The sequence below is a fragment of the Lepus europaeus genome, chromosome 12 (genome assembly GCF_033115175.1).
Source record: "Lepus europaeus isolate LE1 chromosome 12, mLepTim1.pri, whole genome shotgun sequence".
In the NCBI taxonomy this organism is placed as follows: Eukaryota; Metazoa; Chordata; class Mammalia; order Lagomorpha; family Leporidae; genus Lepus; species Lepus europaeus.
In genome coordinates, this window is record NC_084838.1 from 80400197 (window position 1) to 80418405 (window position 18209).

Consider the following 18209-nt stretch of genomic DNA (forward strand, 5'->3'; position numbering starts at 1 on the left):
ATTCTCTTCCTTGCTGGTCCATCTTCTTTTAGTTTCTCTGCTATTCCTTCTGCAGCCTATGCATCATTCAGAGTGAGTGATGTCTTGATATTTGTCCCATTCTAAGGTAAGGTAAAATTATTAGTGTAGGAAAGGTCTGAACGGTTTTAAACTCAGTGTCATAACTTCTAACCCCCCAAAATCAACCCCATTCAAAGAAATATAATGTTATAAAGCACCATAATTATAGATAGAAAATTATTCATTTTTTATGTTAGTAGTGCACACCATGTAAACAGAACAAGGACACATGGCTTTTCTTCTGTTTGGCAAAATGACCACTATATCTTGTACATCCCATACATATAACCATTCAGTTTAAGAGTAGTGGAGAAAGTAAAGAAACTTGAGTGAATTCAGTGTGGTGCCTTGTGTGGTGAGCAGAATTTTAATACGATCTCTAAGAAACCCTTGCCTTGGTATAATCTCTTCTTTTGAGTATGGGCAGGGCAGGTATAATAACATTTTTTATATAAATGTAATCTGCTGATTACCATTTATGAAAAGCGAAATTTTCAGATATAATTAGGATCAGTTGATTTCAAGTTATCACAAAGAGAGATTTTCCAGGCGGGCTGGACCTAATCTGGTGAGTTTAAGATTAATTTATTTATTTGAAAAGCAGAGTTACAGAGGCAGAGGCAGTTTTTCCCATAATAGCCCATATGAGTCGATATGTAAACAGAAAGGCATCATTTTGATTCTGGAAATGAAAAATGTCAAGAATGTTTTTATCTCACCTGTCTGCATCAGTAGTCTGTCTGCAATAATGAATTTGGGGAGTTTTCCGTTCTTAATGCAATCCAGTGTTATTTTCTCTAGTTCTTGATGATTCAAATGAGTTTTGGTCATCATAGGCCTTCTGAAATAATTTGACATAAGACAATCAGCAACATACTTTAGAAAATCACTAAGAGATTCAGAATCATAATGGTTACATTTTGATATTATAGTTAGGGAATTCTGAGTGATAGTTAACATTAAGTATAATGGTTTGAAATATTACTTTCATGTCTTCAGATATATAAGGATGGGGTGATTTCTATTAGTAGCCTTGAGTTTAAAATCAAAGTCACGACATTAAGAAAGTTCACATTTACATAGAATTGAAATAAGACCATTAGTATACTTTTCAGGAATTTTGGCAGTGTATATCAAAAGACAGAGAAATATAATTCAGGCCTCAACCTACTATTCTTCTCCTTGTTCTGCTTGGAGACAATTCATTAGATGGTTTTCTTGATGTAAATCTCCAATAACATAAGATCAGTTTAGAGCTATGACTCTACATTGGAAGCAATAATTGTATTAATCAACGACTGATAAGAAAGTATAATTTCAAGAATCTTTTTTCCATGAATTCGTAACTCATCAAAGTACCTTTGAATATCCTCTGGAGTATTCTTACAAAACGCTTCATGGGATGAAGTATTCGCCCACGTGGCATTATTTCCTGTCTCCATAAACTCCCCGGCATCACTGCTTGTGAGCAGATGGCGTATTCTTTGCTGTGCAGCTGGAATATCATGGTATATAACATGGGCCTGATAAAAATCAAGAGTATACCATTTTATTCAGAGAAACTTTGAGCTCTCTACCTACCATTATTACAGATATTCTATTATTCTATGTCTCTATTTGGTATTTGGACAAAAGTGAAATGGCCAAGAGGCAAGGAAGTTACGAGAAAGATTGAAGAATCGGGAGCCATTGGCTTAGATGTCATTATGACTCAAGCTCCTGTGCTTCCGTGATTCTTGTTCTTTTCAGAATGAGCTGTATTCTCAGCCGACCCAATGTGCATGCTACACCAGCTAACTGTATTTTGTATTTACATAACACACAGCTGGAATTACTACCAAATTTTCAATAAACCCAATCCTATTTATTTAACCACACAATGCAATTTTAGACTGTCTAACAAAAATATTCTGTCAGCCATTCATGATCTGAATTCTGGTATATGAGAATTAAATTACGATGCATATAAAAAATGTCACAAGACATTCCTGTTTTGTAATAAATAAGGCAGTGTCAAACTATTATTCATTAGTAGCTTTTTTGAGATAAGCTATCAAGTCTGCCCTTTCATTCTTCTTAATGCCAGCGAAGATTGTTTTGTTTCCAGGGAAGTATTTGTTGGGATTCTCCAAATACTCCATCAGTGTGTCCTCTCCACAGGTGATGTCTTTGTTCTTGTTGGCGTCTCTGTAGGCGAATAGGAGAATCCAACAGCCTGACCTGTCTTCTGCCCAAACAGACCATGGAGATTTGGCCCAGTCTTGTGCTGACCTCCCTTTTCCACATGTGGCACTGGGCACATTTATGAACAAAATCTTCTTGCCCCTCTCAGCATCAGCCATTTTTAACTCGCTTGTTCATCGCTGGTGCTCTAAAGGCCTGGCCTGGGAAGCTGGATGTCCTGCTCTCTAGCATTTGTTCTTAGCAAGCTTTCAGATACCAATCCACCAACCCTCTGTGGCATTTAACAGTAAAAGATGATTATCTCAGTGTTCTAATCGACTGTACTGTAGACATAAACCAAAGCGTTGGCGGTGAAGAGCAAAAGAAAAAGCCTGCATTAAAAAGTCATCGTCTTACCTTTTACCGTGTTGACTATCGTCAATTCCAATGGACGCATCATTTATATGAGGAGGCTTCAAAAAGTTCGTGGAAAATTCTCATATCTTTTATTTTCATTTTCTATGAATTTTTTGAAATCATCTTTATACAACCAGTCCCTATATACATTGATTCCATTAAAGTTTTTTTTCTTTACGATATGAAAACAATGTGCATTCAATAGAAGCTGTACTTTGAATTGTGAATTTTGATCTTTAACTGGGGTTTCTCTATGCAGTGAGATTCTCTTGCAATATGATGGGAAGCAGTAGTTCAGCTCCCAGTCAGTTCATGACCATCAAGGGGCATAACCAATACTTGGAGTGTGGTTATGTTGCTAAGTTAGTATGTTTAGTTTACAGGAATTGAGTGAATATTTGACTTATGGTATTTTCAACTTACAATGGATTTTTTGGGATGTCATCCATCCCAGTTTACAGAGCATCTGTGTTAGTAATGCTTTCCTCCTATAAAATAGAAAGAAAACAGATTTTCTTGATTTTTTTCCCTGTAAGTTGAATTTGGATTTGTGAAGACAAATATAGGCTGTCTGCACATCTGTTGGGTGTTTAATTACTTTACCTGTCTATTCTGAAAGGGTCAGATGAAATAACACATACTTAAAGAGCATCAGATGGCAAGTTCAGCAGCCATGCTGCACCACTCACTAGCTGTATGTTGTCACATAACTGTTGTTTTTCTCTGAACTGAATCAAAAGGATTGGACCACAGGAGCATTTTGCAAACTGGGTCCTGGAGAACTCGGCTTTCTGAGAGATTTTTAAGGCATTTGTCCCCCCTACCTCTCCAATTGCTCTATCCCAACATCCAAAAGACATCTCTGGTTTTCATTGTTGTTGTTGTTGTTGTTTTAGTATGTTTTACATTTTGGGTTTTAGGAACAAGATTTTCTTTGAAGAAACCTCTAATTTATAAGAGATTTGAAAGCCACTGGTGCAATTAGCATTAACGCTCCTCTAACTCACACGTTCTCTGTTCTGGTTTATTCTAATTTGATGAACCATTTGACCCAGGGCACTGGACCAGGGAGGAAAAACAATGAACAGTGGAGGGACATTTAGCAAATGGTTAACTCTTGCCTTCCATCTCAGAGAACCTGGATTCAGTTCCTGGTCCTGACTCCAGCTTCCTGTGCCCTGGGTGGCAGCAGGAACTCTGTTCCCGCCCCACATATGCGAGGCTGGATTGCATTCGCTGCTACTGGTGTTGGCCCCAGCCCAGCCTGACCATTGCAGGTATTTGGGAGTAGATGAGATGCAAGCTTTGAACCAGTAGATGAGAGCTCTCTCTGTCTCTGCCTCTAAATAAATAAATTAAAATTTTTAGAGTCTCATGTCCTTAATCACCAAAGAACCATTTCCCTGGTATTTACCGTGCTCACTAAAATTTTCAATAACCGATGAATTGTTTCTTGAGGGCGAGCCACTCTCTGAAGTTCACTCTCACTATGCAAAATCTCTTTAATAGTTCTTTCTCGCATGGATAAGGTCTGTTTCGCTCTTCCCAGCGTGACTAATGCCCCTGCAATGTGTTTTTCTAACAGTACATTCTTCCCTTCTGCTACAGTGTTAATAGCCTGGAAAAAAAGCACAAGTTTAGTTTTAATTTTCAGCTCAAAATATTTTCGCCTGTTAATGTACCAAGTAGAGCAAACAGTATTGTGACATCGTATGTTAAAAAGCAGAAGTAAAATGTACTTTCAAAAAACAAAGTATCACATATAAAATGTCAGACACTTAAATTCTGATGTATGTGTTTTGAAAAAAAGTGTTTAAAAATGTTTATTTATTTATTTACTGATTCGAATGTCTGAGTGATAGAGAAAGAGGAAGAGATACAGAGAGATCTTCCACCTGCTGGGTCATTCCCCAGATGGTTGCAACAGGTAAGTCTAGACCAGGCTGAAACCAGGAGCTGGGAGCTCCATCTGGGTCTCCCATGTGCCAGGCCATGATGTGCTGCCTTCTCTGGTAGGGCTGATACTCCCAGCTGGGATTCAAATCAGCATTCCAAGATGGGATATAGACATCATAAGAACTGGTTTAACTCACTGCACCACAACCCCGGCCCTGAAAACATTTCTTAAATGCTCTAAAAATGTGGGAAGTAGCTAGATGTTATAAATTGAGGTGGCTGTCACAGTTATAATTTAAACTTTTTGAGTAAAAAAATGCTTATTTTAGGGTGAAAAGTACTTTTAAGAGATACTTTATAAAAGACAGTACGCAGACTTTTAAAGGATGTTTGGAAGTACAAAGTTAGCTCAAAAAGTTAGTGGAAAAATAGAATTAAAAGATGCCTCTTTCAGTGTAAATATTTTTTAAAATATTTTTTAAATCCATGAATATTATTTTCATAACAATAATTTTCCATGGACTTTTTGGAGCATCCTTATGCACTGCACAAATTGTTTCTATCTGTATTCTCAATGGACAAAAAGAAAAATAATTAAATACAAAAGAACATTTTGTTAACTCATATGTCCCTAGGGAATAATCAGTATCAACTTAATGAATAATTGTCACAGGAACGGCTGTGTAAGCACATGTACTACTTTAAATCTTAAAGCTTTGGGGGCAGGGATTTGGTACAGCTATTAAGACTTCTGCTTGGGATGCCTACATCCTATACTGGGGTCACTGGTTGGGTCCTGGCTCCACATCCGATTCCAGCTTCCTGCTAATGTGCACATTGAAGGGCAGCAGGTGATGGCTCAAGTACCTGGGTCTCTGCCACCTCCTGGGGAGACTCAGATTGAGTTCCAGCCCCTGGCTTCAGCCTGCCCCAACTCTGGCATTTGGAGAGTGAGCCAAAGGCTGAAGGACCTCTTTCTGTATCCCTGTCTCTCTGCTTTTTATACACATAAAAACTAAAATACATTTTAAAAATTTAAATGGTTTCGAAGGTTTTTCTATCATAATTTTAAGATACTTTTTCATTGTATTCTTTCTCTGGATCCACAACTATCATGAAAACAAAATATACATCACACCTACCATTGAATTATGCATTTTTTTTCTCTAAAAATTATATTATCTCCTAGAAGGCACACAAAATTAATTATTGTAATTAATGGTCTAAGTGTGAGAAAGATATCATGTTCTCACAGCAAATTTTACCTGCATGGGCTGATAAGTCCTGTGTTGGAGAAATTTTCAGCAATTAATATTACAATCAGCAGGAGTCATATTTTTGTAAGCTAATTATTATGTGACTGCAATATCACAGTGATGGTCATATTTTAATTTCCTGAAGGTACATTTATAGTTGATATTTTGCTGTGATAGTTTCAAATGATTTCAGATAACTGTGTCATGTATAATCTGCTATGCTGCTATGCAATACTAATGCTCTAAAGAACATTGGAAATGGAGTATAGGGTAGATGGAATAAAAGTAAATGAAATTAAAATTCATATGGTTACATATAAATTCATAATAACATGTTATTTAATTTAATTTTCCCTTAAAATGAATTCTCTGACAGAGCTTACAAAGTCAAAGGCTAGTGTTTGTCACAATATTTTAATGGGTTTCTTGAACTTTAATTTGCAAATCACCTTGGAATATTTCCTGTGTGGTCCCTGGAGAGTCATCAGATGCTTTAGAGTGTAAAAATCAATGAAATATTTAATACATTTTAAGATGAATCTGTTGAACAAGTACTGCTCAGCTATACTTTCACAATGTTGCTACCTCTTTTAAAATCCTTTTCCTGTTCTTTCTGGTACCAGAGATAAATGTCTATACTCAGTCTACCAGATGGAAAACATTGTCCATGAGAGGGCCACAGAGTCAATCACTCATTGATTCACTAAGTAACGTAATGGAAATAGAATGGTTAAGGTTATAACTAGGACAGCAAGAAAGTAAATCTGAGAAGGTTGTGGCAACCAGTGTACAATTTGGATTTTGGATATCAAAGTGAATTGGAATATATAAAGAATCTAAAGAATTAATGAGAATTTATAACAGACAACTAAGGGTTGCTTTCCACCACTGTAAACCAACCATTGTGTTAACAGTTGAGCAGGAAGAAATCTTTCTGATGAAGAAAAGAATACAACCGAAAAGTGTTCCCTATTTTTCTGGACCCTTAAAAGAATAATCTGATTAGAAAGTTATGGCTTTTGGTAGGAAAAACAATAGATTTTTATTTCTTAGGCTAAATGTAGTGATCTGTTTTTAAACAGAGCATCTTACTAAATCAAAAGAGGATTATTCCCCCGCCTACAGCGCTGGCACCCCGGGGTTCTAGTCCCGGTCGGGGCGCCAGATTCTGTCCAGGTTGCCCCTCTTCCAGTCCAGCTCTCTGCTGTGGCCCCGAGTGCAGTGGAGGATGGCCCAAGTGCTTGGGCCCTGCACCCCATGGGAGACCAGGAGAAGCACCTGGCTCCTGACTTCGGATCAGCGCGGTGCACCGGCCGCAGTGCGCTGGCCGCAGCGGCCATTGGAGGGTGAACCAACGGCAAAAAAGGAAGACCTTTCTCTCTGTCTCTCACTCTCTCTCACTGTCCACTCTGCCTGTCAAAAATTTAAAAAAATACAAAAATACAAAAAAGAGGATTATTTGCTTTTACTCCAAAAAAGGTTCGTTTGAGAAAGAGGGATCTTATAATGTTATCAACATTTCACAAATTAAAAAAGAAATGAGTTAAATATGTCACATGTGAGTTTAGGTATAGGACATGTTTTGTAATGCAAATGTGGAAAATGATTTAGATCTGTGGCGTGAGCCTCATAGGACCTTGTGGCTTGATCCCCAAAACTATATCTTGCATAATACTGTGTCTGACTGGAGTTTAAAGATTGCTGAAAGAAAATGATTTTTTAAAAAAAAAATAGACCCAGAAAATTGAATGTGTATCTCCTAAGTATGAGTGTAGATATGGAGTTAAGTCTGGATGTGTTGGGAGTATTAGCTCAGCCTGTGACAAACAGGTGCCTTTGGCAAAAGCAGTTTCTCATCATTAAAGAAACTCCTGAAACTAAATGGTAAGTTCAAATCTACTTAAAGTGATGACGAGGATTCATGAATGAATTTGGATCACACAGGTGTGTCATTGCTTCAGGACTGGGTCCCCGCTGGTTAAGGTAAATGATAAGCACCTGGGCATGGAGCTTGAGTGACAGCAAGTAGAGGAATAAAAAATAATGAGTTACACATAAACAGGAATAGCCCCATGTTATCATTGAGATTGGATTTTACTATCCATAGCCAATTTTGCCAGCTTTACCATGGTATGGAAGTGGGGTCAGCCATAAAAGGAATCCAAAATAGTGGATAGTTTATTTAAGAATCTGTGTATTTGGAAGCAAGTGATTAAGGAACAGTATCTACAAGGTAACATAACTATTCATATATACACGTATAATGATTTTAGGTTTCAAAGTTTTTGCTCTTAAAATTAAAGTTCTCATGAAAGCTAATGATCCTCATTTCTTTTAATGTATTATTTCTGTCTTGTTTCACTCTTATATTAGATCTCATCTTTATCACCCCAAAAGATGTTTTATGTTGCTTTTAACTTGTGATCCAGTAGAACTCTAAGCTGTAATATACAAATTTAACTGTTTGTTGCAAAGTTAGAGAATAGATCACTACACTAAAGACACAGCATCTACAATTCCTAACCTTTTAAGCTGTAGAATGATATGAACACAGATTACTTGTCTAGACAACACATCTTATGTAACAGCCAGAACCTATTGCTCAATGTGACATTGTGAAGTCCTTTTTGAGGGGAAAAATAAATCTATAAATGAAACTGGCATATATTTGAGCATCCATAGACTCCTTCAAATATATTCTTTATGAATGTCAACACAATGGTTTCAATTACTGTAGGAACTGTCTTATATTACAAATCTAAATATCAGGAGGATAGTCTCTTGAAGAGTAACCAGATTAATGTTATCAAAAGTTATAAGCCATGAAAAAATATTACATTTCCAAATTTGTTTTTGCTCTCTTGTTCTTCTTTACTGTTTACATCCCAGGATAGCATCTTCCCGGGGGACACTGGTGGATTTGGATGTCCATGTGCAAATTTCAAATTTTCCTGGACTTTTTCCAGTTCCATTATGATTTCTTGCAGTTCTTGGGTAGCTGAAATAACAGGAAGAACAGGGAAGAATCTTACAGAAACTTGTCATAAAAATATGCATCTATTTCATGAGTGAAAAATTCTAGTTTTTGATGCAGATGGCATTGATTAAAAGTGTATTTTATTCCCTTGCCTATGTACTTATTATTTTATTTACTTATTTATTTAAAGGGTAGGGAGATAGGGAGAGATTGAAATACAGACATTTGCTAGTTCACTCGCGGTATGCCTACAACAGCCAGGGCTGGGCCAGGACAAGAGACTTGATCTGGGTCCCCCGCATGGGTGGTCATAACATGCTGCTTTCCAGAGGATGCATCAGCAGAAACCTAGGATTAGGAGCACAAGCAGGCTCCAACTTTGACACTCAACTAGGGAAAGTAGGGATCTTACGCAGCATCTTACCCACCATGCCAAACACCTATCCATTTGCTTATTTATGGATCCACTCATTAATTCAATGTGTACTAAATATTTACTCTATAATGCATATTATGTTTAGAGCAAACTGTGTGATAAGAAGACACTCATGGCATATCCAATAGAGTTTATATTCTTGTGAGGGAGAAGAGAAGCAAACAGAACCTAACAAAATATTGGAATAAATATGGGCAAGGAAATAAGGCAGGGTATTTGTGGTAATGAATGTCTGTGGAAGTCTGATTAGTGAGTTTTCTGAGAGCAGAGACTTTTGGAAGTGAACCTTGGAGAATGCATGAGTGCTGAGAATGAGAGGTGGTTGTGAAAGATAAAGGTTCCGGCCAGGAAACTGAAAGTGAGGCTCTGAGGAAGGCAGAGCGTGACAGGATTGAGACAGAGTGGTAACATCCCAACGAGTTAAGGGAGAGAATGGCCCAGGCTGTATGACAAGGCCTGGAGTAGATAATTCAGTGCTTTGAAGGAAATGGTGGGAGTCTGGGTTTACTTGATGGTCGCTGAAAGCTATTGAAGGGGTAAAAGCAAGGTTTAAGCAGGTCTCTATGGCTCCTGAGTGATGAATGAATTGAAGTTGGCTGTGCAGAACAATGAGCTAGGAAACAGGAAGCCAGTAAGGAAGTTATTGTAGGTGATCAGGCAGCGACTACAGATGCTGGTGACACAGGTGAGGGTACTGGAGTGGATATGGATAGATTTAGGATGTGTTTTAAAGGCAGAAGGAAAGAGAGAGAGAGAGAGAGAGAGAGAGAGAGAAAGAACCTAAACAGATTCACTGCCCAGTTGCCTGCAACAGCCAGATTCCAGGCCAGGAGCCTGGTGTTCAGTCTAGGTCTCCCACATAGGTGGCAGGGACCTAGCTACTTGAGCTATCACCTGCTGCCCTCTCAGGGAGACCATTAGCAGGAAGCTGGATCGGAAGCAGAGTAGCCAGGACTTGAACTAGAAGCTCTGACATGAGATGCAGGTGTCCCAAGTGGTCTCTTAACTGTGGCAAACTCTCACCCCTTGACAGATATCTACACCCATGAAACCATCACCACAAACGATATATGAATGATTTCCATCATCTCAAAGTTTCTTCCTGCTTCTTTGTACATTAAAAGCCACACTAGAGAATGCTATGTGCATATAAAAATCACATTTTTAATTAAGAGGAAAGATTATTTTATATTCATACAGAAGCTTATCATTAAATATGCTTTTTCTTTATTCCTCAATGTACAGTTTTCATCTGATACCTAATTTCCCTTCATCCTCATAATTTCTTTCAGTATCACTTTATCACTATTATTATTTGAGAGGCAGAGAGAGAGGGGGAGAGGGAGAGGGAGAGAGAGAGAGAGAGAGAGAGAGAGAGAGAGAGAATGTGTGCAATGGCTGTGACTAGAACAGACTGAAGTCAAGAGCCAGGAATTCAATCCAGATCTCTCATGTGGGTGACAGGAACGCTGTCACTCTTGCTCCCAGGGTCTTCATTAGTAGGAAGCTAGATTTAGGAGTCAGAGCTGAGACTCAAACCCTGGTGTTCTAATGTGGGTCCAGTGTCTTAACTGCTGGACTAAATGTTCACTCCCCTTCAACATCTCCAGTAGTTTATATGCAATAATAAAAATATCTCCTCCTTTTCTATTATTGGAAAGATGTACCTATTTTTCCTTCACTCTTAAAGGATACTTTTGTTCATTATGCTCATAGAGTTCGGGGTTGTGAGTTGATTTTTTGTTTCAGCACTTTTAAGTGGGTTTTTCCCCATTTTCTGGTCTCTATAAAGATTTGTGAAGATTTCCCATGCTTTAGAATTCGGTTCCTGATCTGTGTGACTTGTTTTTCTTCTTTCATGATCTTCCTTTACCTCTTATTTCTTAGCTGTCTGATGGTGATATGCTTAGGTGTGACTTTCTCCATGTTTGTTCTGAAAGGTCATGCCAATCTTCTTGAAAGTGTAAAAGTTTTATTCTCACCATTTGATACTTAGTTATTATTTCTTCACACTTTTTCTGTCTCTTCTACCTTTTCCTTCTGAGAATTTGATCATGAAGATTCTTGTGGGTCTGTGTATTTTTAAATATTTTATTCTTTTAAAGAAATTATTTATTTGAAAGGCAGAAATAATGATTTACCATCTGTTGGTCTGACAAGCAAATGCCCACAACAGCCTTGGCTTGGCCACAGCCAGCAACTGAGACTTCAATCCAGGTCTCCCATGTGGGTTGCAGGAACCCAAGTACTTGAACCATCATATGTGGCATTAGTAGGGTGTGCATTAGCAGGAAGCAGCACTCTGATTAGTCTTTTTTTTTCTTTTTTCTTTTTTCTTTTTAAGACTGGGTAATTCCTATTAATCCACACTCAGTTTTATTAAGTACTTTTAATGCCATCTTTACCTATCATTAAGCCTGTAATTTATGGTTTCTTTAAATTTGAGATACAGTGTTTTTAATTTATAAACTATCTACTTGGCAAAAATTCACTCAACATGGATTAAAGACTTAAATCTACGACCCGACACCGTCAAATTATTAGAGAGCATTGGAGAAACCCTGCAAGATATAGGTACTGGCAAAGACTTCTTGGAAAATACCCCAGAAGCACAGGCAGTCAAAGCCAAAATTAACTATTGGGATTGCATCAAATTGAGAAATTTCTGTACTGCAAAAGAAACAGTCAGGAAAGTGAATAGGCAACCAACAGAATGGGAAAAAATATTTGCAAACTATGCAACAGATAAAGGGTTGATAACCAGAATCTACAAAGAAATCAAGAAACTCTACAACATCAAAACAAACAACCCAGTTAAGAGATGGGCCAAGGACCTCAATAGACATCTTTCCAAAGAGGAAATCCAAATGTCCAACAGACACATGAAAAAATGTTCAAGATCACTAGCCATCAGGGAAATGCACATCAAAACCACAATGAGGTTAGAATGGCTCACATTCAGAAATCTACCCACAACAGATGCTGGAGAGGATGTGGCTCTTTTTTATATTTTCTATTTCCTGGGTGGGCTTTACTCTCCCATTTTTTAAAAGATTTATTTTTATTTATTTGAAAGAGTTACAGAGAGAGAGGGAGAGACAGAAAGAAAGATCTTCAATCTGCTAGTTCACTCCCCAAATGGCAGCAACAGCCAGGACTGGACCAGGCCGAAGCCAGCAGCCTCCATCCAGGTCTCTGAGATGGGTGGCAAGGCCCCAAGCATTTGGGCCACCTTCTGTTGCTTTTCCAGGCACATCAGCAGGGAGCTGGAGGAGAAGTGGAACAGCCAGCACACCAAGGAGAGCCTATGCGGGATGCCAGCGCCACAGGCAGCAACTTAACCTGCTGTGCCACAGTTCAGGCGCCTCTCCCTTCTTCCATTACCAGGACTTGGAAGAAGGAAACCTTGAGGGTAGTTAGTAGAGGTTGTAACTCTGACTTCTGGTCCAGCTCTGGAGCGGGCTTTGTTGATTATTTTTCCCTTTAAAAATGAGTTGTTTGGGGCAGGCCTTTGGCACCGTAGTTAAGATGCTGTTTGGGATGCTGTATTCCACACTGGAGTGCTTAGTTTTATGTCTAGGCTTCATTTAGGATTCCAGGCATCCTGCTAATACACACCCTGGGAAGCAGCAAGTGATGGCTCAAGTAACTGAGTACCTGCCACCCACATGGGAGATCCAGACTGAGTTCCAGCTCCAGCTCGGCTTGGTCTAGTCCTGGCTGCTGTGGGTATTTGGGCAGTGAACCAGTGGATAGAAGATCTTTCTCTGTATGTCTGTCTCTCTCCGTGCCCCCTTTCCCCCGCCTCCCACAATTCAAACAAATGAATACATTTTAAGAAGACTTTTTTTGTTCTTTATTTTTTATTTTCTTTCGTTTGAAAGGAAGAAATACAGAGGTAGAGATAGAGATAGATCTTCCATCCACTGGTTCACTCTTTAAGCCAGGGGCCAGGAACTCAATCTAGGTCTCCCAGGTTGTACCAGAGACACCATCTGCTGCCTCGCAGGGTGTGCACACGCAGGAAGCTGGAACTGGAAATGGAGGCAGGTCTTGAATCCAGGAACTCTGATATGGGATTCAGTTGTCCCAAGTAGAGTCTTAACTGCTGTGCCAAATACCGGTCCCTGGTTCTTTAGATTATATCCTTTTCATGTGGATATTGTGTTTCAGAGACTCTCAAATTTGCTATATTTCCTGGGCAAGCTTGAACTTTTGTGCTTTAAGAAGCAATTAATTTGGTTAAGTTGCAGCAAGTAGCAGCTCAAAAACTCTATTCAGCTCTCTGAATCTTAACCAAGGTGTTTAGATTCTGCCTCAAACATTCCTGGTTCAGGGATCTCTTGGGAGAATTGGAAACACAGTTCGGATTTCCATGCTATCACCCTCTGCTCTCTGGGATTCTTTAGTTACTCTTCACTTTCCGTAACAGCTGCAGGCCACATTCTCTCCTTCAGATTCCATTCATTTTTATTTATTCTCCAGGCCCATCTAATGGATTTTTTGTTGTATTTTGTTAACATCTATAGCTGTTACCCAAGAGAGGGTTGTCTGGTAGGAGCTTCCTCTGCTGGTGTTTCTGGTGGGTAGAAGGCATGTGTATGCATCTGGGTGTGTGTGGGGGTGTGTGTGTGTGTACTCATGTGTGTGTATGTGAATGGAAGTAGTTTACCCAGTAAAACAAATCTGGCATCTTTCCAAAAGCTAAATGAAGAAGTGGATGCTTCTCTGAATTTAAGATGAATTGAGTGTAACCATACATCTATAAAGGCAAATACAGACAGACTACTAGAGATATGAAGAACATAAAATGTGTTAGTGGCAGTGCAAGCGCAGCATACTTACTTAGAGAATGGTGGGTATGTAGAATATTCATTTTCTGAGTACAAGTTTCCAGAAGCCAAGTCTGCAAAGTACATATTTCAAAAACTGAGTAAGCATGATTCACACAACCTGGAAATGAAGCTTTGAGCCATGACATAGCAAGGGTACAACAAGCACCTCTAACTAGAACTCTACCGGGTCCAAACTAAGAAGGAGAAAATGCACGCTTTTCCTACCTTTTCTCTTTCCCGTTTTTCATTTTCTTGGCTTGCTTGTTGATGAAGGCTTCTCCTTTCTTCTAGAAGCTCACAATTTCTCTTCATCAGAGCCTACAAGAAGCAGGTGCAGGAAGAACAGAGAATTCTTAGGACTGAAACTTTATTTTTATCATTATATATACTGATTTTAAGTTAGAAAAAGAATTCAAAATCAATTTTGGTCTTAAACATTTTAAGTGAACTTCTATGAAATATTGAAATTCATATCTGCATGGTAAAATATAACAGAACAAATTCAATTGCAGTTCTTGGCCAGACTAACAGGTAACTGATCTGGAAGCAATTTTTTAAGGATTCAACTCAGGTTTTGCTGTATGGATCGAGAGGCTGAGCTGTGTATTTAAGTACCAGTGGGAGGCTGGAAAAAGGCCCTTCAAAAATGTCCTCTCATTGTTTGTCCCAACCCCCGAACCTGTGAATCTGTTGGACTACAGGGCACTGGTGAACCTAAGTTGCAGATAGAATAAAGGTTGCTAATCAATTGAGCTTAAATTAAGGAAATTAACTTTGATGATGTGGGTGTCCTAATGTAACCATAGGGGTCCTTAGAAAGTGCAAGAGAGAAGGGAAGGGAATCAGCGAAGTAGATGTGATGATGGAGGTGGGTTAGAAACATCATACGCTCTCTTTGAAGATGAAGGCAGATGGCTGCAAACCAGCAACATGGGTAGCTTTAGAAGCTGGGAAAGGACATGAGTCCTCTGTGAGAGCTTCATAAAGCAATGCATCCTGCTAGCACCTTGATTTCTGCCTGTGATACCTGTTTTGGACTTGTGAGCTTCAGAACTCTGACTCTAAGTTTATGTTGTCCTAAGCCACTATCTCTGTAGTAATTTGTTACAGGTACAATGGAAGATAAATACAGCTTTCACTCATCCAAACTCAAATTTGGAAAGCTGTTCAGGGGTAAAATTATATTATTCTTTAGTCAAGTACATTATTAATGTTATAATTGTATAGAAGTACTTTAAATTTAAAATTGCAGTTAAGGAGTATCACTTCCCAGACTGACTGAGGTAAGATGAGCAAGAACTAGTCCAGTAGGAGTCTCCCAAGCCTAACATTAAATCTCCCCTACCCCTAGGTAGGTCCAATGTCTTAAACATGGAACTGGCTCAGACTTCGAAGATTCTGAAGTGAGTTATGATTATAAAATCTCCCACTTGTTCTCCTAGTAAACCAAATATCAATGATGACATTTGAAAAGGCACAGATTACTACACACTACTCAGAAAACCCTTTTTTGGTATATTTTAAAATGTAAATATACAAGTAAACAGTTGTTTTCTACAAATGAGGAAAAAATGTGGCGATAATAGCTGGCGATTTTTTGAAACATTATTTATTAGCACTGAGATGATGCTCCTGAAAACTGACTGCCAACCTGCATTCATCCATTGCATGTGCTACCTCACACTATCGCTGCAAATACTTCGGAATCATTTCTTTTCCGCCACTGAGAATGAAAATAGCAAAGGGAAGAGGAAAAGTACTCGGGCAACACAACAGCAATGAAGGGAGTTCATTTTCTATCTGTGGACCTATTTTAAAAATTCTTTGAACCTGTTTATTTTAGCAATGGAGAAACAGAGAAAGAGAGTTCTCATCAGTTGGCTTGTCCCCACAATGCCCACTGAACCCATTCCTGATATTGCACAAGAGTGGCAGGGACCCAACAACTTGAGTCATCTATCTCCCAGGGTGTGCATTAGCAGGAAACTGATATGGGATTAATTCCTAGGCCAAACATCTGCCCTCTGTGGGCCCATTTGTTATCGCACAGAGAGTTTCTGTTTTGGGAGACGGTTTATATTTCAACATTACCTCCACTGTACCTTTCCAGTGCTCATTCTTCTCTACTACTTTGTTGTGATATGCTTCAAACACTCTCCTGAGTTTCTGTATTTTCCTGTCATGGTCACTCTGTAGAGACAGAATAAAGCTTACAGCATGACTAAAACTGCATTGTCTAACTATCAATTTCTACTCCTTACTAATTGTGGTATTTAACTAACCCTATACATTAGAGAAATGCAGCATAGTTATTCCCTATTGTCAATGGGAGATTGGTTCCGGGAGCAACATGGGAGACCAAAATACACGGATGCTCAAATCCCTTCTGCACAATTAATATTTGCACATACAGCTTGTGCACATTCTCCCATATACTTGAAATCATCTGTAGACTACTTATCATACCTAATACAATGCAAATGCTATGTAAAACTTGTTATATTGTATTGCTTAGGGAATAATGATGAGAAAAAGTGTATATTTTCAGCAAAATTGCAGTTTTTGGATATTTTCTATTTGCACATGGTTGAATCTGTGGATGCAGAACGTCCAAAGAGGGAGGGCTGGCTGGAACTGTTGAGGACACGCATTTCTTAGTGTGTTCTTGCTATAAACAAGTTCAGCTGTACTTTTGAGGTTCATACCTCCCAGGTACTTGAGCATGGCTGGCAAAGTCACTTTTCAGCCCAAAGATGATAAATAACCACCTCAAAGTAAATGAAAACGCAATAGCATTCTCTAGGGAGTTCTTGATTTAATAAATAAAAGTGCACACATCAGTCCTGTAAAGGTTACCTTTTGGCTTCAAAAATCTAATCTGAGTAGCTTAAAATAGAGCTTTAACAGAAGGTAACCTTAAACACAAGCCCCCACTAGGCTCTATACATAGGAATTTTGTTTTGATGATCTTTGGTGCTCTTTCAAAGCTTAGCAGGATTTTGCACATCACACTTTATTTAGTATTTCTCCATAATTCTCTGTGAATGAGGAGAATGGTAAGTTTGATGATAGAGATGGCTCATATTTTGGGTGATTAGAAAAGAATCAAGGTCTTGATAGACAATGATAGACATAGGCATGTCTATCATTGACTTCCCTGTCACTGTACCACTGATTTTCACAGTCTTCTCTTCACAAAGTCTGACTTTCCATAGTACTTCTATCTACCAGCCTTTTGGGACTTGTTTTAAAACATTTGTAATAAAGCCACAGATTTACTAATATCCCAACTGCAGTAGGCAATAGAAAATAAAAATACACATTTGTACATGTCAATGAGGACATGATTAAAAGTCAATGTGAGTTATTTGACATGGTTTGTACACTGAGGAATTCGGAGACTCAATAGGGGTTAATTGAACATTCATTATTTTTCCACATTAGAAATTAATCCTTATGAAGGTAGGGGTTGGTTGATTCATTGCTATATCCCTCATATTGAATATTCTGTGTGGCTAAGATTAATAAATACTAGTTTAACAGCTCAAGAAATTAAGACAAATTTGACAGAAAAAAAGTACTATGGAAAAATTCAGTTACATGAAAATTAATGCACACATTTATTCCTGAAAACCTCGTGCTTTGATAACATTAAAATACAGCCTTGGAACCTTGCATGTAGATTGAGATATATTTTGAAAAACTAGTAGTATAGCCTACCTGATTTGCATTAATGCTATACACAAGAAGATAGCTTTCAGGTGCATCATGACTTTCTTATTTCTTCAGGATTTGTGAAGCCTATGTGTGTGTGACAGGAGTGAAAATGTGAATAAGTATAGTTGTGTATGTGTCTAGATGTCTTCCCAGCTTTAGATCAACAAACTAGGTGTTTATAGTATTATGCTTTAGAGGCAGTTTCAATTACACTCTTGGCCAGCAGGGGGAGCTGTCACCTGACACTACACCATGAGGTGCAAACTCATCTCTGAGGGCTCCTAGGTCAACAGTACTTTGACTGTTAAATATGTCACGTGTTCAACCACACAAATAAAGCTTACTTTAAAAAAAAATACAAGACTCACTATTATTCATATCATTTTTAACATAAAATTGGTAATAATGACAGATTATAAATTGCATCAATAGTAAATTACTAGCAACAGTAA

General features: G+C 38.4%; 1 pseudogene; it reads right to left on the reverse strand.

The window, feature by feature from the left end:
- Positions 1–2081: 2081 nt before the first annotated feature.
- LOC133771330 (cytochrome c-like) lies at positions 2082–2402 on the reverse strand (annotated as a pseudogene).
- Positions 2403–18209: the final 15807 nt, after the last annotated feature.